We start from the raw sequence: 24,176 nt of genomic DNA on the forward strand, positions 1-24,176 counted from the left end.
ATGGCGCAGTCGACCAACGTCGAGCCCGGCCCGGACCTCCACGACCCGTCGCTCCTCCTTCGAAGCGGCCGGGCAGTCCCACGGCCGGTTCCCTCGGCGCCTGGAACCCCTCTTCCGCCCGAGAACGGCGTCCATGCCTCCTCGGCGGATTCGGCCTTGGCCCTTCTTCCCGAAGCCCTCTCCATCATCCGGGAGTTATCTGCTTCTTTGACTGCAGCGCTTGGCCGCGCATCACTGTCCTCTGGATACCCAGTAACCCCGGTACAAATTCCGGAGTACCGTGGATTTTCTGACGACGCCGAATCCTGGATTCAAGTGGCCGACGCTGCTGCCCGGCGTTTCGCCTGGTCTCCAGCCACCACGCTCGCCGTCGCGGAAGACCATCTCCGAGGTGCCGCCCGCGCCTGGCACCAGTACGAAGGCCGGCGCTACACCACTTGGCCGGCCTGGACCTCTGCCCTTCTTGCCGCGTTTCCACCCCTGCCCAGTGCGCACAACGCCAAACTCACGACGATTAGAGCATGGCGCCAGGCTCCAGATGAAGACGTCGCCCTTTACAATCATGATAAGGTACGTCTTCTTCAGGCCTGCAGGGGCCGCACTTGGCCGCAGCAGGCGTTGGGCTCTGAGGCGCCCATTGCCGCGGTAGAAGCATCGGAGCTCGTGCAGGTCGGCTCCAACACAATCGTCAGTCCGCCACCGCAGTCACCGCAGCCGACGAGCGGATACGCGTCCCCCGTGGTGCACCGCTCTCAGATGACCGCCTCGCTCACCGAGGTGTCGGCAGTTCCCGACCAAAGTGCAGCCAGCGCTCCTCCCAATTCCATCGGGAGCGCGGGCTCCGTCTCAGCAGTGCAACCGTCCCCGCTGCTGTCTCGGCCTCCGTCTCATGGACCGATGAGCTATCCCAACATTCCGGCATCGACGTATGATGGGCACTGCTTCGGGCGGTCCGCGGCGCAGCCGCCTCTTGCAGGCAGTGCTGGATCCGTGACGCCCCCTTCGCCACGGCACCCGTACTTCGCTAGCTCGGTGACGGAGGCTCCGGGCTCAGTGGCTATCAGCAGCGTCACCGGGTGCGCAAGTCCGAGCAGTAATAGCCTGGGTAGCATGCCGCCTGGAGTGCGGTCGCCTGGGTTGCACCTCAACAGATGACGGCCACTCCAGGGCAACCGCGTCCCCTGCTGCCGGGACGTCAGTTTCATGAGCCAATTTTCCCAGACAACGAAATCCGGTGCCAGCCTGTTTCCAGCGTGGACTTCCGTGAAGAGGACCGCATCGACGAGAGTCACGAGGCCCTTAGCGGAAAGCGGACCCCTCCAGTGTCACCTGCTCGGCAGCCAGAAACTGCCGGGTCGCGCTCCGGATCCAGACGCAGGCTACCAGTAGGCCCTTCGCGGCTGCCGCCTTTTCCGGGCGGCAACGGGCCGTCAGTATCGTGCCTCCGAATGTTCCAAATCGAGCGAGGATTGGACGCTGCCACGTCCCCTCCCGTTAGAGAGAGGCTGCAGCAGGACAGGCAGCTTGATGAGGATCGAGAAGATAGTCCGCCACCGGCGTCGCCCTTGATGCGTAGACGCAGCTTCGAAGACACCACCTTGCATGACGACCTCGCAGGGCCACGGTCGAGAGTCTGCAACTGTCCGGGTACTGTCCTACTCTGCCGCGGTCCTCCACGCCGATCCACCAGCGGACGACTTCGCGGCGCCTATGTCAGGGATGCCGATGATATGGACGACCTGTTCATGATCAGAAAGGCAAAGAGGAAAAGAAGGAAGAGAAGAAGGAGGAGAAGAAAGAAGAGAAAGAAGAAGAAAAGAAAGTGGAGGAGAAGAAAGAAGAGAAAGAAGAAGAAAAGAAAGTGGAGGAGAAAAAAAGAGAGGAGAAGGCTGAGGAAGTTCCGCCTCCAGCCAAGCCTGCTCCTCCCCATACTTCAAAGCCAAATGACGGGCCTCTAAAACTCAACGTCTCCCCGTCGTGTTTGTCTTCGGCGGCCCCGGCTCCGGCAAGGGTACCCAATGCGAAAAGATAGCGGCCAATGCCGGCTTCACGCACATCTCTTCCGGTGACCTGCTGCGGGCGGAGGTGCAGTCCGGCAGCAACCTGGGCAAGGAGGTGAACGGGATCATGACGAAGGGAGAGCTCGTCCCACTGGTCATGGTCTTGCAGCTGCTGAAAGAAGCAATCAGGAAGAGCGTGGCGACGGCCAAAGGGTTCCTGATTAACGGTTACCCCAGGAACACCGAGCAGGGTGACCGCTTCGAGGCTGAGGTGTGCAAGTGCACCAACCTGCTCTACGTCGAGGTGAAGGACGAGACCATGAAGGAGCGGCTGCTGAAGCGGGGCGAGACGAGTGGCCGCGTGTACGACAACGAGGTCTGGGTGCGACGCGGCCTACAATCAACAGGGCGTCCGCAGTCGTGGCCGAGTGTGATGCCGAGACAGCAAAGACGAAGTCGTGACGAAAGAAGCAGGCGGAGAAAGACGAGGAAGTGGGATTAAAGAAAGGCTAGGCAATCGAGCGGACGCTCAGCTCAGCGCGTCTCGGTGTCAGTCATTACAATATATATATATATATATATATATATATATATATATATATAGGAAGCATAAGAGGGTTCTCCATAGGAAGCATAAGAGGGTTCTCACGCAGCTTCCACCCTCTCCGTTCGATGACGTTCTACGTCACTACCTGCGGTTACTCAGGACGTTCTACGTCCGCCGCTTATGAACGTGGGTGGCGCTGATGAACACTCTCAAGGTTAGGTTACTTGTAAACATAAATACCCCCGAAAGCAGAAGATTTGACAGCCGTCGCCGTAGCTCAGAGGTAGAGCACCGGACGCGTAATTCGGAGGTCGTGGGTTCGGATCCCACCGGCGGCAGTGGTTGTTTTTTCTTCTTTTTTTTTTCTTCTGCTTTTCTAATCAATTAGCTTTAAGCGATGACATGTTCAGTAATATTCTAAATTGATCAACACCACAAAATAAATAAATTAATTAAAAAAAAAAAATATCCCCTGTGCCCCTTGGTTTCTGTGGCTGTTGGCTTCTTTCATATATATATATATATATATATATATATATAAGGGAAGAGTTGAAGTACACTTCTTAGAGAAACATTTACCGACGGTTTCGGACGGTGGACCGTCCTTAATCAGGGTAAGGTTGTTTCTGAACAAAAACGATCCACTTGCTGACGGCACCGCACACAGATGGAGAGGGGAAGACGCTCTCGTTTGAGGAAACAAAACAAAACACGAAAATCAAGACAGTGGCGGACAAGGGTGTTCCTGCCGATTAAGGGGAAAATGAGGGCTGCAAAGCGAGCACACAAAAAAGAAAAGAACGAATTCAAGAAAGGGGAAAAGAGGGGTTGGGGGGAAGGGAAGGAGGCAAAAGGTTGTAGCGGAAGTGGAGAGGGTTGAGCTGTCTGCGAGGAAAACCGTTGAGAAGAAATATTGTGGGCGGAGGCTTCCTTCGGCGGGAGCGGGACGTTCGAACACGCGGGAAGAAAACATTATCGCGCCCGTTGAATTACAGTGCCAACCGCCCGACAGAAGTGCGGTTGCTGACTGTTTGAATGTGAGTTACGGCGGCGGCGCGATCACATCGACGGAGAGTTAACTGGCCAGACGCCGGACGGAAACCTGATCCCGTGGCTAGGCCCCGCGGAGACCCAGCGCCAGCCCCCGGCCGCTACTCGTCAGCAGCGCGCCCCCTCGCAAAGACACTGCGCCGCCGACGAGGTGCCGTTTCCAAGGAGCGAAGTGGGGGGCAGAGCAACGAAAAAACGAGCGAAAGAGAGGGCGTACGCAGAGCAGGAAAAAATAAAAAGAAAAAAAGAAAAAAAAGAAGTAAACAAAAGAAGACAAGAGAAAGAAAAAAAGGAAAGAAAAGGAGGCATGAGAACTTGCAAAAAACTGAAAAACGGGAGGGGGGGGGGGAGGGGGGGCTTGCTAAGTACCTCCCTCATCTACCTCACCTTTTTGAAAAACACGAGGTAGCCCAAATTCACTTACGACCCTTTGTTAGCGCCCTGCGCCTTCGTAAGGCAGCCAAGTAGAAAATTGGGCTATCTAGCTGGACGACCGACGAACGGGCTCACAGTGATCCACAACCATGTTAGTGTATAGCAACACTCCTAATCCTCGTTCGCAAACCAATGTAATGTACTGAGTATCATTCTTTTCGTTCTATTTGAAATGGCATTTAAAAAGGGGGGGGGGGGGTGGAAGGCCCCCTTATGGTTTACTGCAGAAGTCGTTTCAGCAGCAATGTTTGGGCATAAGGAAGAAAAGAAAGGTTGGGGTAGGAGACAGGCGGCATGTAGACGCAAACACTCAAAATGGTATGACCTCAGGCGATTCAGTCGAAAAGGCTGTGAATCTCACTGGGCCTCTGATTTCTGAAGGGCGGAGAGAGCTCCGGGGTTCTCATTTATACCGGCCTGCACCGCATTAAATTTGAAAATAAAGCATGACTCCCGTTGTTCCCGCTCACGGGTATTTTTGAAACCGCTCTGTAGCAGAGTGACTAATTTTGTCGAAATCATGATTTTCTTGACGGACGTGTTTCGACAGGGGGAGGAGAGGAAGTGATTTGGCATGCACGCGGTGATTATTGAATCGAATTCGGAAGGGATTCTCGGTCTGGCCAATGTATTGCATTTGACAGTTGCCACACTCGAGCATGTACAGTACGTTACTACTGTCACAATTCAAGTTCTCTCGAATGGAGTGTTTGAAATTAGAGTGTGTGCTCTGAGCCAACGTCGTTTTCTGCATGTGCTTGCAAACTTGACACCGATTCTTCCCGCAAGGCACGCAACCTACAGGCTCTTGTTTACTTATAGTAGAGTGAACCACATAATTTTGCAAATTTTTTGGTCGTCGGTAGGTGACCCGTGGAGCCGTTGGGAAAATCTTTGAGAGTCGGTGGCTTTGTTCGATGTTGTTAAAATGTTTTCTTAGAATTTTGTTTACATTCGGAAGGTTGTTCGCCAAGGTTAAGACTAGATTAGAGCGGTGTTCATTGCGAGCTGCTGACGCGGGATCCCCAAACAGTTCGTTACGGTTTCTCTCTTTCGCTTTTCTAATTGCATCGTCGACAATAGAGAGCGGATAGCGCTGATGATTCAAAACCTCCCGCATACGATTAGAATTATCCTTAAAATCTTCTGAGCGTGAGCACACTCGTTTGAATCTGATGGCCTGAGAGTATGGAATAGAGGTTTTGCAGTGGCGTGGGTGGCAGCTCTTGTAATGGAGGTACTGTTGTCTATCAGTGGGCTTCCTGTAGACACTGGTGATTAAGATGCCCTGTTCTATTCGAATCAAGACGTCCGAAAAGTTAATTTGATTGGTCGAATAGGTGTGCGTGAAACAGGGGTTTGGATGTATGTTGTTAAATGATGAGATAAACTGGATGAGTTGGTCCTCAGTGCCCGTCCATACCATGAATATATCGTCTAGGAAGCGTCTGTAGAAAGCCGGTTTTGTTGGATATGACCGAAGAAAGTCCGATTCAATGCTGTTCATGAATATGTTGGCATAGTTTGGCGCCATCTTTGTGCCCATAGCGGTGCCACTCGTTTGTAGGTAGAAAGAGTTGTTAAATTCGAAGGAGTTGAGTTTGAGAACCAGATTAGTCAGTTCTGCGAGAGTACTTAAATTTTGCTGGGAGAATCCAGGCTTTTGTGTTTCTCATACGATGTGATCAGAGCCCGGATGCCTTCATCATGCGTTATATTAGTGTACAGGGATACCACGTCCAGCGTTACCAGAAAAACTCCTTCTGGAGAAGTAAATTGACTTAATTCTTTTAGAAAATGAGTAGTGTCACGAATGTAAGATGTGTGTTTAGGAGGGATATGCCTGATCAGAGAATCAATGTAGCTGGAGATCGGTTCCGTGAGTGTGCCAATGCCGGAAACGATCGGTCGACTCGGATGATTTTCTTTATGTATTTTTGGGAGCATGTAAAAGCGCCCTGGAGACGCATTTAATGGCGTCAGCGCCTTACTTACTCGTGGCGGTAATTCACCTTCATCGGTGAGTTGTTTCAAGGTTTTTCCTATAATTTTGCTGTGCTCAGTGGTGGGGTCTGATGAAAGCAAGCGATAGAAATTGGAGTTATTGAGTTGGCGGTATCCCTCCTGGATATACTTTTCTTTATCTAAAATTACTATGCCGCCTCCTTTGTCAGCGGGTTTAATAACAATGTCCGTTCGCTTGCTGAGTGATTCCAAGGCGTCACGCTCTTCCCTGGAAAGATTCGGTGGTCCCGGTTTGTGCGCCTCGAAGGCCTGAATGGTGTCTCGTTGAATCGCTTTTAAATACATGTCCAGATGTTTATCCCTACCGGATCTCGGTGTCCACTGTTCCTGAGAGGGAGGGAATGAGTTACAATTTTGGTTCGGCTTATCAGAAAAGTACTCCTGGAGTCTCAGATTTCGAGAAAAATTGTCGAGATCCTTTAGTAATTTGTATTCGTCATATCGGCCAGTATTTGGAGAGAATTTCAGTCCACGTGACAATACCGATTTTTCCTCTTTGCTAAGGGGTGCGTTTGAGAGATTAATAATGTTCTCCTGTACATCCGAACCCTCCAATGTTTGATTAAATGGGGTTGCATGATCGCTTGCAGGCATGCGGGTGTATATAGGTTGTAATTTGTCCTCTCTTTGTTGCGATGCCACGGCGCCCTCTCTTCCTTCCTCAAGCTGGATGTTACCTCGCGAGAATTTTTTGCATTTGTTATTCCAGATTTGCTTAGCCTTGCTCGACTGAAAGAACTCAAGCTCTTGAGTCTCCATATCCGAAAGTACCACGTTTTGACGAGCTCGCCTCTCCTCACGGCTCAGTGATGCCAACATCTAATTGCAATGGTCTATAGTTATTTTCAGAAGGTTTAGGGATTCGTTAAGCAGAACTTGGCTCCAAGCTAGGTGATTGGTTTTCGAGAGATTGTTCATCGACGGCGTTAAAGACACGGAAAGGCCCTTGGGCACCGTATTTGATTTTAGGTATATTTTAAGGGACTTTATGTGGAGCTCGTGCCTGATCCTTTTTCTGTTATTTTTCTTAATTTTAAAAAATTTCGAGAGTGTGTAGCAGCAGCTGAGGGGGGAGTGGGCGGCTGAGCGCGATCACACCGTCAATCCTGTCTCACTCGCTGGGCGGAGCCGCAGCGTCGCCTGAGGTCATACCTCGATTTCGGGCTCGAAGTTTTCTCCGCACAGCCGCTCCCGATGTCAGGTGTTCGTCGGCGTCTTTCTGCCGTTTGAGCTTCAGTTGCTCTAGGAGACGCTGATACGCTCAAAGTTGGATTGCAGGTCTCAGGTGCAAAATCCAGCGGCGCTTCCTGTGATCCGCAACAACTGTTTCGGGTGGTGGGCTTTCGCGCAGCAGAGTGTTCCAATTGGTGCCCACTGGCAGGTGGCTTGGAGGTGGATGGGGCGAAATTGAATGGTGGTTCCCTCGCTTCGCTGGCATTGGTTTCTGTCCTGAATTTTGGGGTACTGGTGATATGTATATGGTGATCCGAATTAGGGCGATGATTCTGCTGAGCTGGACTGGAGGATCCACGAACGTACTGAGAGATTTTTGCGACTTCTGACTCCGCTTCTCTATGAAAATACACTGGCCGAATACTTGGATTGTCCGCTGGAAGCGTTCGCCGGAATACTCGCGTAACCGGCCTCCGAACATCCTCTATTCTTCGTGCCTCTTCGAGGGAAGGGAAGCAGTGGCTTGCCAGTATGTTGGCTGAGTTCTGGTGCTCGGCTACTGCCGCGTAGGTGGGAGGTGCTGTTGTAGTGCATCCTGAGGCGGGAAGGTGGTCAAGCCACGGTGCTATGCTGTTCCGCTGGATTGTCAGTACCAGGCTGTGAATGTTCCACGCAAGCACTGAGACACCGCCATAACTCGGATGCACCCCATCCGCGGCCAGGACCGTAGACGGGTGGAAGGCATCCAGCGAGTGGTGTAAGTAGAAGACGTTGTCGAGTTTTTCGCTGAGCTGGGCAAGTTGTGAATTGAACCTCCCAGCTCGCCTGTTGAACTGTTGCACCGCTCGCCAATTACCGAACCGTCGCCGGCGGTTTGGGGCACGCCGGAGCACCAAGGTGATGAATATGGCCTCGATTTGGGGACGTTGGGTCCGGATAAAGTTGATAACGTCCACATAATTTTGGATGGTGGTGTGAATATCCTCAGAATAGAGGTCGTTCGTCCCAACATGAATTATCACACAGGTGACACTCTGGGGCACAAAGTCGAGAAGGTTCGGAACATCCCCGATTCTTGCTCCGGGCTGGATAACGAAGGCCGGGCAATGTTGGCTTGATGGGTCAAAGTAGGTCGAGACGTGCCTTGTTTGGGAGTCCCCTATCACAGCACATGTTGGAAAGTGATGTGGGAACTTCCATACGACGTTTCTTGAAGTGGAGTTTCTTGAATTGAAGTTTCTTGAAGTGACATTTCTTGAAGCAGCCATCGAAGGTGAAATATATTACGATGAAAAAACTTGCTCGACTGCTTATAACATAAGGAAAGAGTTGAAGTACACTTCTTAGAGAAACATTTATTTACCGACGGTTTCGGACGGTGGACCGTCCTTCATCAGGGTAAGGTTGTTTGTGAACAAAAACGATCCACTTGCTCACGGCACCGCACACAGATGGAGAGGGGAAGACGCTCTCCTTTGAGGAAACAAAACAAAACACGAAAAGCAAGACAGTGGCGGACAAGGGTGTTCCTGCCGATTAAGGGGAAAATGAGGGCTGCAAAGCGAGCACACAAAAAAGAAAAGAACGAATTCAAGAAAGGGGAAAAGAGGGGGTGGGGGGAAGGGAAGGAGGCAAAAGGTTGTAGCGGAAGTGGAGAGGGTTGAGCTGTCTGCGAGGAAAACCGTTGAGAAGAAATATTGTGGGCGGAGGCTTCCTTCGGCGGGCGCGGGACGTTCGAACACGCGGGAAGAAAACATTATCGCGCCCGTTGCATTACAGTGCCAACCGCCCGACAGAAGTGTGGTTACTGACTGTTTGAATGTGAGTTACGGCGGCGGCGCGATCACATCGACGGAGAGTCTGGCCGGACATACTAAATAATGCACTGGTTAGCTAATGTTGAATAGGTTACATTTTAACTATTACTCTGTGGCACTTTAACTACTGAGAGATACGTGGCCCTCCGCAAGTAACATCCATATATGTTTTTAGAATGAAGCTTTTATATATATATATATATATATATATATATATATATATGACAGAAGCCAACAGCCACAGAAACCAAGGGGCACAGGCGATTTTTTTTTTATTTAATTTGTGGTGTTGATCAATTTAGAATATTACTGAATACGTTATCGCTTAATGCTAATTGATTAGAAAAGCAGAAGAATATATATATATATATATATATATATATATATATATATATATATATATATATATATATATATATATATATATATGTATATATAAGATAAAGTCACCAGAACTTGAAAAACATAAGATTTACATTGGTGAAAACAGCGCGAAAGAAGAAGCCCGAAGGCGAAACGAGGAAGTGACAGGAAAGAGCGCTGACTTCTTCTCAGCGACCCAATCAGGATGTTGGCAGTAGCAGGCGACACGCAAACCGTCATAAAAGAGTCGCACTTGCCTCCACAGCTCAGATCGTAGAATTCTACATATCCTCTTTACGTGGCCAAAAGAAGGCCGGAGTGCACCGAAGAGGACGTTGAGGTCACAGGGTACCAGTCCCTTCTTCATGCAGAACGTGATGTACCTGGCCCGGCAGGTTGACCATGTGATGTTGTTGACGAGGGCATCCAGTTGTGCCGTAGGAGAAGAAACACATGACGAAGGGCCCACTGTATAAGAAAGGTAATCTAGCAGAACTTTTTGCTGGGCTAGTTGGTCCATTCTGACATTGGTGAAAACAGCGCGAAAGAAGAAGCCCGAAGGCGAAACGAGGAAGTGACAGGAAAGAGCGCTGACTTCTTCTCAGCGACCCAATCAGGATGTTGGCAGTAGCAGGCGACACGCAAACCGTCATAAAAGAGTCGCACTTGCCTCCACAGCTCAGATCGTAGAATTCTACATATCCTCTTTACGTGGCCAAAAGAAGGCCGGACTGCACCGAAGAGGACGTTGAGGTCACAGGGTACCAATCCCTTCTTCATGCAGAACGTGATGTACCTGGCCCGGCAGGTTGACCATGTGATGTTGTTGACGAGGGCCTCCAGTTGTGCCGTAGGAGAAGAAACACATAACGAAGGGCCCACTGTATAAGAAAGGTAATCTAGCAGAACTTTTTGCTGGGCTAGTTGGTCCATTCTGACATTGGTGAAAACAGCGCGAAAGAAGAAGCCCGCAGGCGAAACGAGGAAGTGACAGGAAAGAGCGCTGACTTCTTCTCAGCGACCCAATCAGGATGTTGGCAGTAGCAGGCGACACGCAAACCGTCATAAAAGAGTCGCACTTGCCTCCACAGCTCAGATCGTAGAATTCTACATATCCTCTTTACGTGGCCAAAAGAAGGCCGGACTGCACCGAAGAGGACGTTGAGGTCACAGGGTACCAATCCCTTCTTCATGCAGAACGTGATGTACCTGGCCCGGCAGGTTGACCATGTGATGTTGTTGACGAGGGCATCCAGTTGTGCCGTAGGAGAAGAAACACATAACGAAGGGCCCACTGTATAAGAAAGGTAATCTAGCAGAACTTTTTGCTGGGCTAGTTGGTCCATTCTGACATTGGTGAAAACAGCGCGAAAGAAGAAGCCCGAAGGCGAAACGAGGAAGTGACAGGAAAGAGCGCTGACTTCTTCTCAGCGACCCAATCAGGATGTTGGCAGTAGCAGGCGACACGCAAACCGTCATAAAAGAGTCGCACTTGCCTCCACAGCTCAGATCGTAGAATTCTACATATCCTCTTTACGTGGCCAAAAGAAGGCCGGACTGCACCGAAGAGGACGTTGAGGTCACAGGGTACCAATCCCTTCTCCATGCAGAACGTGATCTACCTGGCCCGGCAGGTTGACCATGTGATGTTGTTGACGAGGGCATCCAGTTGTGCCGTAGGAGAAGAAACACATAACGAAGGGCCCACTGTATAAGAAAGGTAATCTAGCAGAACTTTTTGCTGGGCTAGTTGGTCCATTCTGACATTGGTGAAAACAGCGCGAAAGAAGAAGCCCGAAGGCGAAACGAGGAAGTGACAGGAAAGAGCGCTGACTTCTTCTCAGCGACCCAATCAGGATGTTGGCAGTAGCAGGCGACACGCAAACCGTCATAAAAGAGTCGCACTTGCCTCCACAGCTCAGATCGTAGAATTCTACATATCCTCTTTACGTGGCCAAAAGAAGGCCGGACTGCACCGAAGAGGACGTTCAGGTGACAGGGTACCAATCCCTTCTTCATGCAGAACGTGATGTACCTGGCCCGGCAGGTTGACCATGTGATGTTGTTGACGAGGGCATCCAGGGCATGACGGTTTGCGTGTCGCCTGCTACTGCCAACATCCTGATTGGGTCGCTGAGAAGAAGTCAGCGCTCTTTCCTGTGACTTCCTCGTTTCGCCTTCGGGCTTCTTCTTTCGCGCTGTTTTCACCAATGTCAGAATGGACCAACTAGCCCAGCAAAAAGTTCTGCTAGATTACCTTTCTTATACAGTGGGCCCTTCGTTATGTGTTTCTTCTACGGCACAACTGGATGCCCTCGTCAACAACATCACATGGTCAACCTGCCGGGCCAGGTACATCACGTTCTGCATGAAGAAGGGATTGGTACCCTGTGACCTCAACGTCCTCTTCGGTGCAGTCCGGCCTTCTTTTGGCCACGTAAAGAGGATATGTAGAATTCTACGATCTGAGCTGTGGAGGCAAGTGCGACTCTTTTATGACGGTTTGCGTGTCGCCTGCTACTGCCAACATCCTGATTGGGTCGCTGAGAAGAAGTCAGCGCTCTTTCCTGTCACTTCCTCGTTTCGCCTTCGGGCTTCTTCTTTCGCGCTGTTTTCGCCAATGTCAGAATGGACCAACTAGCCCAGCAAAAAGTTCTGCTAGAGTACATAAGATTTAATTCACGACGCTTCGGCTGGAGGACCGCATGCTGATGGCATAAAAGCAGTCGTCTCTGCTGATGAGCGCTTAGAATCCAAACAAACGGTTGACGGCAACACGCTTGCAGAGCTTTTAAAACTTGTACTCGAGTTAAATAACTTTGAGTTTAATGGCCAGCACTACGTACAAATAAGCGGAACATCAATGGGAACAAAAATTGGACCAAATTACGCTAATATATTCATGGCCGCACTTGAGACAGAATTTCTCAATAGTTCTCCATACAAACCGATATTTTACAGAAGGTTCATAGATGACATATTCTTGATCTGGACACACGGGGAGGAAAAGCTAACGAAGTTTATTTCCAACTTCAACACGCTCACACTAGCATCTCGTTTTCATCTTCATATTCAGCTTCGTGATTGAATTTTGCTTGATGTCCAGGTGACTACCACGGGAAACAAACCTGAGACAACGGTTTACAGAAAACCCACGGACCGACATCAGTACTTGCACTTCCAGAGCAGTCACACCCGACATTGTAAAACCTCCATCGCTTACAGTCAGTCCCTACGTTTTCGGAGGATTTGCTCTAAAGATGACGACTTTGAATCAAACTGGGCTGACCTAGCACGACAGAAACACCCATTGTCAGTTATCGACGATTCAATCAAGAAAGCTTCAAGGCATGACCGGCGCGAACTCATAAATGGCAAGAAGCAGCCACGCCCGAACTCTCAAGTCAAGCTTGTCCTTACACATTCGGCGTCAATCCCCAATATTAATGCAGTTCTCAAGAAACACCAAAAACATCCTTCAACAGAGTGAAAGGATGAAAGAAGTCATCCCTGCTCCGCCACGCGTTGTGTATAGGCGTGCAAGGAACATTCGTGATATCATAACATCATCTACAATCGGGAACCGTAGCTTCAGAGGATCTGCACCATGCAATAAACCTAGGTGTAAACTCTGTCCGATGATGGAAACAACTACTAGCGCCAAAAGCACAGCGTCATCCTTGTCATTCCAGATAAAAGGCAACTTCTCATGCGACAGCGCTAATGTTGTCTACATCCTGGAATGTGGCACCTGTAAAGCTCAGTACGTGGGACAAACAGTTACACCATTCAGAATTCGCATTAACAATCACAGATCACATGTGCGGACGCAGCCAAATCTCCCACTTTCAAAACACATAAACAACCTTGGGCATCCATTCGATAATTTTAAAGCTATTCTACTTCAATCAGGGTTCAAAACGCATTATGAGCGCGAGAGCTGTGAATCATAGCTGATTCACAAATTTAACACATTCTCAAGCGGCATCAACGAAACAGTAGGCCGGCTATCATGCTTACACCCATAGAGTACCAAATAATTATCCAAGACATGTTGATGGCAGAGACTGACGAACGGGCGTCAGAAAGCATAGCAAGCATTTCTTTGTTCTTTTTTTCATGTCATATGCATTGCCACGTATTTAGTTTTTCTTTTTGTGTTTTAAGTATTTTTGTATTGTATTGTCATGCCTTGTAATGCATTGTCACGCATTTCTCTTCTGCGCGCGCTCACCCGCAGCGAAAAATTACATTTGTCTCAACACAGTACAATATAATTGCCACTGACTACAGTTCGTTTCTGTTGTTGTGTGTGTGTGTTTGTTGTTAGCCCTGGCTTTTTCTTTTGTAGTGTATTGAGTGGTTGTGTAAGGATTCTCCTTTTTTGTGTATTGAGTGGTTGTGTAAGGATACATTAGTCATTAGAAACTTGTGTTTTTTCCTAATGACCTGTCTTGTATAGTGTTGTGATGCCACAACCCTTCTCTGAGTGGGATTTTTCATATTCTTGTGTAGTAGCGTTTTTTTCTTTTTTTTGACATTCCTGCGGACCCCTATGCCTAGAACTTTCTCCTGAAATGTTGCCTTCTCGCTGTGCGACTGCCGGGCGCTTCGCGCGTGTCGCAACAATGCGTCTTGAGCGCCATTTTGTAAAGTCTTGTGCAGTAAAGTTTTTTTTCTTTTTTTTCTCTTTTTGTCACAACCCTGTGGCAGCTGTGGGCTGTAGAGGTTCGCGCTTGTCATCGACTTTTCTTTCGTTACCTCCTTCCGAACACCTGCTGCCGTTTCAAGTTGTAATATTTTTTTTTATTTTTTTTAACCACTCTTCTCACCACTGTTTGTATTTTTGTTTTGACAGTTTTTTCTGTGCCTCGCGGATGCTATAAAAGCTGCTTGTTTCAAATACTGTAATACACTCGAAAAAGGCTGGTCCTCCAGCCGAAACGTCGTGAATTAAATCTTGTTTTTTTTCAAGTTCTGGTGACTTTATCTTATATTAATCAATCAGCTGCCAAAAAAATTTTTGATATATATATATATATATATATATATATATATATATATATATACGTATATATAAAGTTAGCTAAAAGGAGGAACATCGCTTCATATCGAAACATTCATTAGGTCGATGTTTCGGCCAGAAGCTGGCCTTCATCAGGACTGAGAATGAAGGTATTGCACATGGTTTTTAAAGGGGAAGCAAGAAAGAAGGGGAAGAGAAGAAAAAAGAAGTGAGGGGCGGGATTCCGGTTAAAGTCAGGGAAGAAAAAATATAAATGAAAAAAGCCGTGGTGGCAAGGAAAGAAAGAGGCGAAAGTGGCACATGCAGGCACGTAATTCGGCATGACCTGAGGCGGCGCAGGCAGGTGGCTTTGATGTGAGTATGGAAGCTGTTGCTTCGAGGAAGTAAGGTGAATGGTTTTTATTGATGGGAAGTGTTGGCGCCGCAATGTGGCGGCGGAATTTCATCAGGCCTCTGGCTTCTGAAGGGCGGACAGGATGCCGAGGTTTTCATTGATCCCGGCCTGCAGGTGCGTTATATTTAGAAATAAAGTATGACTCCCGTTCCCGCTCACGGGAGCTGTGAAAACCGCTCTGTAGTTACGTAACCCTCATCTTGTCGAACTCGTGATTTTTTTGGCTAAAGTGCTTCGACAGAGGGAGGTCAGGAAGGTGTTTAGCGTGATCACGATGGTTATTAAATCTAATCCGGAATGAATTCTAGGTTTGACCACTGTATTGCATTTCACACCTGCCACACTCGCGCATGTACACAACGTTGCTGCTGTCACAATTCAAATTTCCACGAAGGGAGTGTTTGAAGTTGGAATGTGTGCTTTGAGCCAGCGTTGCTGTCTGCATGTGCCTGCAAACTTGACACCGATTCTTTCCGCAAGGTAGGCAGCCTGCATACTTTCGTCTACTGATAGCAGAGTGGACTACCCAATTTTGTAAACTTCTGTTCGCCTGTAGGTAACACGAGGAACTATTGGGACAATTTTTGAAAACGGATCACTTTTCTCGATGATGTTAAAGTGTTTTCTTAAGATTTTGTTGATGTTCGGGAGGTTATTTGCGAAATTTAAGGTGAGATTGGAGTACTGGTCGTTCGAGTTTGCTGACTCCGGCTCATTAGAGAGTTCGTTACGATTGTTTCAGCCTTTCTAATGGCGTCATCAATAATAGAGAGCGCCCTGCTGAAAAAAAGTTCTATGATGCAAACCTAATTCAGGCTTCATCATAGAATATCATGCCATCTGAATAATATATCATACAATTTGTGTGATATTCTATGACATCTCTATGATGTCTGTATGATTTTACAGAAATGTATGACATTTGTATGATAATTTCCTGTGATATGTATGATAAGTCTATGATATCTGTATGATAAACTTTATGAGCTTATTGCATCATACAACTTTTTTCAGCAGGGCGGATAGCGTTAATGTTTCACAAAGTCCTCCGAACGTAAGCAGATTCACTTGAATCTGATGGCCCGGGGGTATGGAGTTGAAGTTTTGGAGTGGTGTGGGTTACAGCTATTTAAATGTATGTACTGCTGCCGGTCGGTTGGTTTTCTCTATACAGTGGTGATTAAGGTACCCCCTCTATTCGAATTAAGACGTCGAGAAAGCTAATCTGACTGACGGAGTACGTGTGGGTGAAGCTGATGTTTGGATGTACGTTGTTGAAGGAGGTAATAAAATGGGTGAGTTGGTCCTCGGTTTCTGTCCATATCATGAATATATCATCAGGGGAGAGTTTGTAGAAAGCCGCTTTTATCGGGTATGAATTAAGAAAATGGATTCAATGCTATGCATGGATATGTTGGCATAATTTGGTGCCATTTTTGTGCCCATAGCTGTACAACTCGTTTGTAGATAATAAGAGTTGTTGAATTTCAGGACGAGATTTGTAAGTGCCTCTATGGTGCTTTGGCTAGGTGAGTTTCGAGCTTTGTATTATTCATAGGTTGTGACCAGAGCTCGGATTCCGTCATCATGCGGGATGTTAGCGTACAGCGAAACCACGTCAAGGGTAACAAGAGAGCGCCTTTGGAAGGAGTAAATTGAGATAACTCTCTTAAGAAGTGATTAGTGTCACGTATGTAAGACGTATGTTTTGGAGCGACATGTTTGATGAGGGAATCAATATAGCTAAAGATCGGTTCAGTCAGTGTGCCGATGCCAGAAACTATCGGCCGACCAAGATAGTTTTCTTTGTGTATATTTAGGAGCATGTAGAACCGTCCCGGCGACGGATTTATTGCCATCAACCCATTACTTACTCATGCGGGTATTTCGCCTTCATCGCTGAGTTGTTTTAACGTTCTTGCTATGATTTGCAGGTGTTCGGTGGTGGGATCAAATGGGAGTAGCTTATAAAAATTTAAGTCGTTGAGCTGGCGATATCCCTCCCGAATGTCTAAGATATCCCTTCTTTGCCTAAGATTACTGTGCCACCTCCCTTGTCGGCGGGTTTAATGACAATGTCTGTTCGTTTGCTGAGTGACTCTAGGACACTGCGTTCTTTTCATGAAAGATTGGACGCTCCAGGTTTATGGCTCCCGCAGGCGTGAAGGATACATCGTTGTATTGCTTTTATATACATGTCGAGATGCTTATCCCTGCCGGACCTCGGTGTCCACTGTACCTGAGACGCGGGAAAGGGTTATAAGTTTGATTTGGTTTCTTCGCAAAGTGTGTGTATATATATATATATATATATATATATATATATATATATATATATACACATATACATATACATATACATGGTCTGTTCTGAAAGTAGTAGGACTGGTTTTTTCCTGGGCGAAAGGGCGGACGAGAGGTGGTCTGCGCGTGCAGGATCGTTGAAGGGGGATATTGGGAATGCTCGGGAAATTCGGCAGTCGGCTCTCGGCCGTTAAAGAGAGGAGGTCGCTTGTACTGTGAACCCCTGTCGAAACGTCTCGTCACGCAGAATCGTCGAGCGTTTACTGGATCAGCGATACGAGATCAAATTTTGAGTAAATTTTTGGTAAAACGGGAAAAAAAACTCATAAAATGATTAAGGAGGCCTACGGTGACGCTTCCATGGGTAGATCAGGTGTTTTTGATAGGCACAAGCTTTTCCGAGAAGGTAAGGAAAGAGTGGAGGAAGACGACCACTTCTGACGCCCTTCGACCAGCAAGACCAACGAAAATGTGTAGCGAGGGAAACATTTACTTAACCGTGATCGTAGAATGAGTATCAGAATGATTGCTGATGACTTGAGCATTCCTCAAACCCAAGTTTTTGGGATCGTGACCGAAAACTTATCCATGAGGAAAGCGTGCGCGAAGTTGGTGCCAGGAGTGTTGTCAGAGGAGGAAAAGGCCAACCGGTAGGATCTTCTTCGTCATCTGAATGAGGACCCCGATTTTTTGTCCAGCACAAGGCGGCAACGCTGTCTCAGCCCCCCTACATCCTCGACTTGGCCCTGCCAGACTTTTTTCTATTCCCGAGAATAAAATCGACGCTCGAGGGGAAACATCATGGATCGGTAGAGGTGGTTCAACAGGCCGTGACAAGGGAGCTAAACACCATTCCGGTCCAGGCGTTCCCGGAGGCGTACGAAAACTGCAAAACTCGTTAGCAGCAGCGTGTAGGTGCGGAAGGGTGCTGCCTTGAAAAATTGTAATCGTTTGTACTATTCTCTTAAATAAAATTTGTTTAAAAAAATGAGTCCTACTACTTTCAGAAGAGACCATATGTATATACAACCTATATACACCCGGATGCCTGCAAGCGATCATGCAACCCCATTTAATCAAACATTGGAGGGTTCGGATGTACAGGAGAACATTATTAATCTCTCAAACGCACCCCTTAGCAAAGAGGAAAAATCGGTATTGTCACGTGGACTGAAATTCTGTCCAAATACTGGCCGATATGACGAATACAAATTACTAAAGGACCTCGACAATTTTTCTCGAAATCTGAGACTCCAGGAGTACTTTTCTGATAAGCCGAACCAAAATTGTAACTCATTCCCTCCCTCTCAGGAACAGTGGACACCGAGATCCGGTAGGGATAAACATCTGGACATGTATTTAAAAGCGATTCAACGAGACATCATTCAGGCCTTCGAGGCACACAAACCGGGACCACCGAATCTTTCCAGGGAAGAGCGTGACGCCTTGGAATCACTCAGCAAGCGAACAGACACCCTTAGCAAAAACTAATACGTTTGGAATATACGGTGGGCTATTTAAATTGTATTTTAAACATATTTTGTATTCATGAATGCACTAAAAATATGTAGGAAATACGTTCCTGAAATTTCATGCTTGGTATTCGAAATATATTTTTAAAATGTGCGAAAAATACCTCACTTAAAGCATACGTCGAGCACTTTTCAAACACATGAAAAAATATGTATGCAGTTTTAGCATCTTGTCAGTGTATTAAAAGTGTATTTTCGCAAATATGAAATTAATTCATCGAAAGTATACTTCAATTCTAGAAAACGGGCAGCCCTTGTAAACGTATATGTATGTAGTTTTAGCATCTTGTCATTGTATTAAAAGTGAACTTTCGTAAATATGAAATTAATTCATCCGAAATATACTTCAATTCTAACAAACGGGCAGTACTTTTAAACGTCTTTGCACACTTCTAGCTGCCGTTGAACAGTCGAGTGCTCGAAATCGGGTTTCGGGAAATAGCATTTGCGTGTCGTCAATGTATTTGAAGTGTACTTCCGTAAATACGCAATTAATTCGTCCAAAGAACAATGAAATTCTAGCAAATTGGCAGTCCGCATTAGCATGTTTGCAGCGCACTACAAGCTGTCGTTGAACAATCTAATGCTCAAAGTCGAGTTTCGGGATCGAATTTTGGTGCTGGCCATCTATTTAAAGTGTACTTTCGTAAATACGCAATTAATCCGTCTGAAGTATACTTAAATTCTAACAAATGGGTTGTCCGCGTAAACATATTTGCATTACAGTTCAAGCTACCGTGGAACAATCTAGGGCTCGAAATGACGTTTCAGCGAGGAGTGAAAACTTTCCCTTTCGTGTCATCCTTTCGTTTGTGGTAACTTCTAGCAGGAAGGTGATCACCACTTATACCTCTGCTACACGGGCGCTTCGAATGCCTTCCAACCGAATGTCATCTAACGATGCTACACGTGTTCTGTCTAAGGGAGTGCTTGAAGATAATATTACGCCAATGAATATTAACCGCGTCAGCATGAAATTTCCCCGGGAGTGCGCCGATGAGGACGACTGCACTCATACTGTTGATTACATCGCTTGTTTACATAACATAAAACGCAATCTGCGCTCTCGTTCTATGAAACAATCTGTTTTCTTTTCTACTGTTTGTACTCGTGCTTGTTTACGCAGTGCGACAATGTGTGGGAAGCGATGATGCGATCGCACGCCTGAGAAAGCCGCCCAGATGAAAAAATTACAACTGGTCCTAGCTGGTGCCAGCTGGGACCAGTTCAACTGTGTTATGGAATAATTCCCAGCTGGGACCAGCTGACAATGGGTCCCAGCTGCCCAGTTGGGACCCACTGCCAGTTGGTCCCAATTGGGAATTACTCCATAACCCAGTTCAACTGGTCCCAACAGCTGGGACCCATTGCAAACTGGTCCCAACTGGGACCAGTTGCCAGCTGGTTATGGTTACCTCTGGTGCTATTTTTGCCACAGTGCACCGAGGCTGGTCAAAAGCCGCTCAAAAGGCAGGCAGTGACCCTCCAGTCAGCACACACTGCCCACAGCATGAAAAGTGTCAAAACTATTCATTAGCATGCACTTAGGTGCTTCCAAGCTTCCTGAGGAGAGGTTTTTTCACATCTTAAATCTTCTCGGTCAGGAGTCCCGGGATGATTGCCACAGTCCCTTCCACATCCACGCCTTTTTGGGAGCCCCACTGCCAGACTGTAATTAAAAATTACAGAAAAAAAAAACAAGTTTTAAAGTCAACGTGCACATTGTGCAGCAGTCTTGCTGGCGCATGCCTTCCCAAACTAAATAGTTGGGAAGGGCAGCAACATGAGAAAATGCAAAATTCCAGCCCTACATTCCATAAAAATTGTCACACAAGGCACAAATGCAGCCGCGAGTTACAAATACAATTGGAATCGCCTGCTGTGTGAAATTTTACAGAGGAAAGGGAAAATGAGATTGTAGAACATTAAAAAATACTATATGCAAGGATATTTAATCTCTTATGGCTATCAATGTACGATACAGCATGCGTGGTAAAAGGGCCAAATAATTGAAAATAAACAGCCATGCTTCTTGAAGTAGTGAGAAATCACAGTCGTACATTGCCCGACTAGTGCACTGCTCAGCAGACAGTTAACACTTAAATTGGTTGAAAATTTTGCTCAAGATCAGCACTGACCCTTTCTGAGGCCATTCACAATTATGCAGATAATTGAAACAGATTAAATATATTATGACCTACCAAAAACGCTAACAGAAGCAGCCATGGCAGTTCGGCTGGCGGGAAGCACCAAAATTAAGCTAACTAGTGTGCACACACATCTGCACTAGTTTTAATCTCACGCCACTGGAAGCAGCAACGAAAACAAGCCAACCTAAATAAAACAGACCAGGTCTTTTGCTTCATATTTGCTTGGCCCACGTAATCCACTTCCATGTCCGTGTTTTTGCAGCCTACACGTATTTTTCTATTCCGATCGCAATATGCCCTTAATTTCAGTTCTCTAGTAGGTAAAGGAATTAATACCATTAAGCATGCTTTGACTTCGTCGAACCAGCGCTACACGTGTTTGACACCCTATCGCAGCGCGAATTAAGTTCTTGCTGGTGCTGGCTGCTGCGCTTCACTAAAATAACAATCCGCTCAGGCAATTACTCGAACGCCAGTCTATGCCAGTACGATAGACACGTCGCATAGTGTGTACAGTACGTGGTGTTTACATTCCAAACGTGGGCTATGGGGGAGGCTATAGTGGAGAGCTCGGACTGATTTACTCTACCTTGGATAGTTGAGCGTGCAGTGACATCGCACAGTACACAGGCGTTTTTGCATTTCTTAAAAGAAATGCCGCCGCAGGCGGGATTCGCGATTTTAGAATCAGTAACCGAACGCCAAGCCACTGTCAGAGTGCCGGGTCTTGACGCAGGGTTAAAACTTACCGGCTAGTAAGAGTACCTGCGCGACGTAGTAGCCGGTGTCTTCTCCGTCCCCTTCTTTGTCTGTCAAGAAGACCGAGTAGACAGACTTGTCGAAATCCTCAGTTGTCGTCGGGCGAAAGTCTTCAATATCGGACGCTGGCACCACGTGCGGCTTCTTGTCGATATCCGCGAGGAATCTTATTAAGGCAAACATTGGGCAAAGAATCTAAAACATACCTACTGCTCAGAATATATTAGGGAAATCACTAGACCCGACGACACACAGACAACACACAATCGTAGCCAGTGCGGCCAGTGACAGCGATGGCGATGGCTGCCGCTGGTTATGTTCAAGTTTCAACGCGGTTGAACGATGCCAGACAAAATGCGATATGTCGCACCAAATGCGCAAAAAAAATATAAGTACTTTTCGTATTTGTCGTGACATTTTGCAGCAACCGTATAAAGATACTTGTTAGAATATGCTTAGAAATTGTACTTTTTGGGGAGACATCGGCGAAATCCTCAGCCGCATCAACATCAACATCAGCATTGGCGGTGAAAACAAACCAAACGTCGTTTGACATTGTGGAGAGAAATATCCATGAAGACGAGGAAGACTCCAAAATAGGCTAGGACACTTTCGGAGGTTTTTTTCCGTAAGGACCGCCCGATACAAAGGGAAAGCCACATATCCGAATCCGAATGGCCGCGCGTTGAAGTGTGCTCCGTGCATGGTTTATTTTGATTGTTTTGATGCATGTTTTGATGTCTGCTTTGCAATCTGTTCTGATCTCCTAGTCGCGTTATCGAAACAGCATAATGCGGCCTCACAAACGATACCTCGACTCCACACCGAGCCGATCATGAAGTGTGTGGGGTACTCAAGATTTCTGACGTGAAGATTGATGCTGGGCCTATCCTCATCATTTCTGATGAAAATGAAATGCAGCGGGGACAGTTGTTTAATAAGGTGCGCACTTTTTTCATGTCATTGACGAAATGGCCACATCTAGACTTCCAAGGCAATGCTGCTGTCTAGAGTCGAGATGATTTTTTACTGCCTGTATGCTGTCTTGCAGTGAATATGATCTTTGTTTGCATATATGCTATAAAATCAAACTTTCACTAATGATAAAGTCTGCTGTGTCAATTTTGAAATAAATCTTGGTTTACAGTTTTTCCTTTCAGATGTGAATTGTTGCTGTGCATAATTTCTGCCTGCTTTTTGATGCTTTCTTGCAAGATCTGAAAAAGTGTCTTTAAACACAGGTGATCAATAACAGGATTGAGGTAATAGTCAGGACAAACCACGTTTTTAACTTAAATCAAAATGCAGTTATGCGGATTTGAGTTGGGGCCAGTTGGCCCCAACTGCAGGCTAGTTGGCCCCAACTGCCGGTCAGTTGGCCCCAACTGCTGGCGAGTTGGTCCCAACTCCAGGCCAATTGGTCCCAACTGCCGGTCAGTTGGCCCCAACTGCTGGCCAGTTGGTCCCAACTGCTGGTCAGTTGGTCCCAACTGCAGGCCAGTTGGCCCCAACTGCTGGTCAGTTGGTCCCAACTCCAGGCCAGTTGGCACCAACTGCAGGCCAGTCGGTCCCAACTGCTGGCCAGTTGGTCCCAGCTGGGACCAACTGATCCCAGCTGAAACCAGTTAGAACCAATTGAAACCAGCTAGATTTTTTTCATCTGGGCGGGTTGTTGGCATCGCGCAGGACTGGCGCTTCTCGCTTCTTGTCCCGGCTTTCTCCGACGTGACCAGTACTTTTTTTTAAACTACTTTATCCAGAAGTATGTCTGGCGACTGTTATCCACAAGCTAGCGACGGCGACGACTGCTGCTGGCCGTAAAGCTCGGCTCGGCAGTCTGGGTCACACCGGCGATTCCCGTTCATCGTACGCGTGCCCTGCGATGTAAGCAATAGTTGATTTCAGGTCACTGTTGCCAAAACTACACCTGGTGACTATTTGCATTCGCTAAAGCTTGTGATTCGCTCTTCACAACTGCCGAAATCACAGATCCAACCCTGCGAACTTGCTGGGCCTAGTTGTCGCGGAAGGGAACAGAGCCATCGTCGACTGAAATTGATTTGGCAAGCGCTTATCGCTGGTGAGTGTTCAGGTGTGCACACGTGAAATATAGCCGTTCGTTTCGCTCATTTAGAAGCGCGAGCATATACACACCGCCGCCTCATCACCGTGCTCTCGCTCAGCCGCCGACAAGGCTGACCGTCCGCGACCGGATTCGTCGGTGTCGTTGGCCTGAAAAACGTGTCCCTCTAGAATCATATTATAGTAAACTAGATATTTCACTATAATTACATGCTGTTGTTCAGCGTGATATATACTGTCGTTGTCGGACTAGTGTGACCGCCGTCGTCGTCGTCGCTGTACACTGAAAACGAGCTGAGGCTTTCGAATGCGTTTCGAAAGTGTCGTACAGCACCGCGGCAGTGCGTCGAATCCAAATGTCATTCCTATTCTCGAATGTCATTCCACTCAATGTCATTCGAACATTTCCGTGTGAGAACGTGATAGCATTATACCAGCAAAAGCGCCTTGGGTACTTCTGGGTCTGAATAAGCCAGCGGGAAGGACCCCGGTCTGGCAGGGCAGACCGGCTCCCTTACA

The 24,176-nt window shown here is 47.4% G+C and overlaps 1 pseudogene; it reads left to right on the plus strand.

Moving 5' to 3' along the window:
• LOC149354591 (uncharacterized) lies at positions 1-23,184 on the plus strand (annotated as a pseudogene).
• Positions 23,185-24,176: the final 992 nt, after the last annotated feature.

The sequence above is a fragment of the Amblyomma mixtum genome, chromosome 3 (genome assembly GCF_055824585.1).
Source record: "Amblyomma mixtum isolate Tamu chromosome 3, ASM5582458v1, whole genome shotgun sequence".
In the NCBI taxonomy this organism is placed as follows: Eukaryota; Metazoa; Arthropoda; class Arachnida; order Ixodida; family Ixodidae; genus Amblyomma; species Amblyomma mixtum.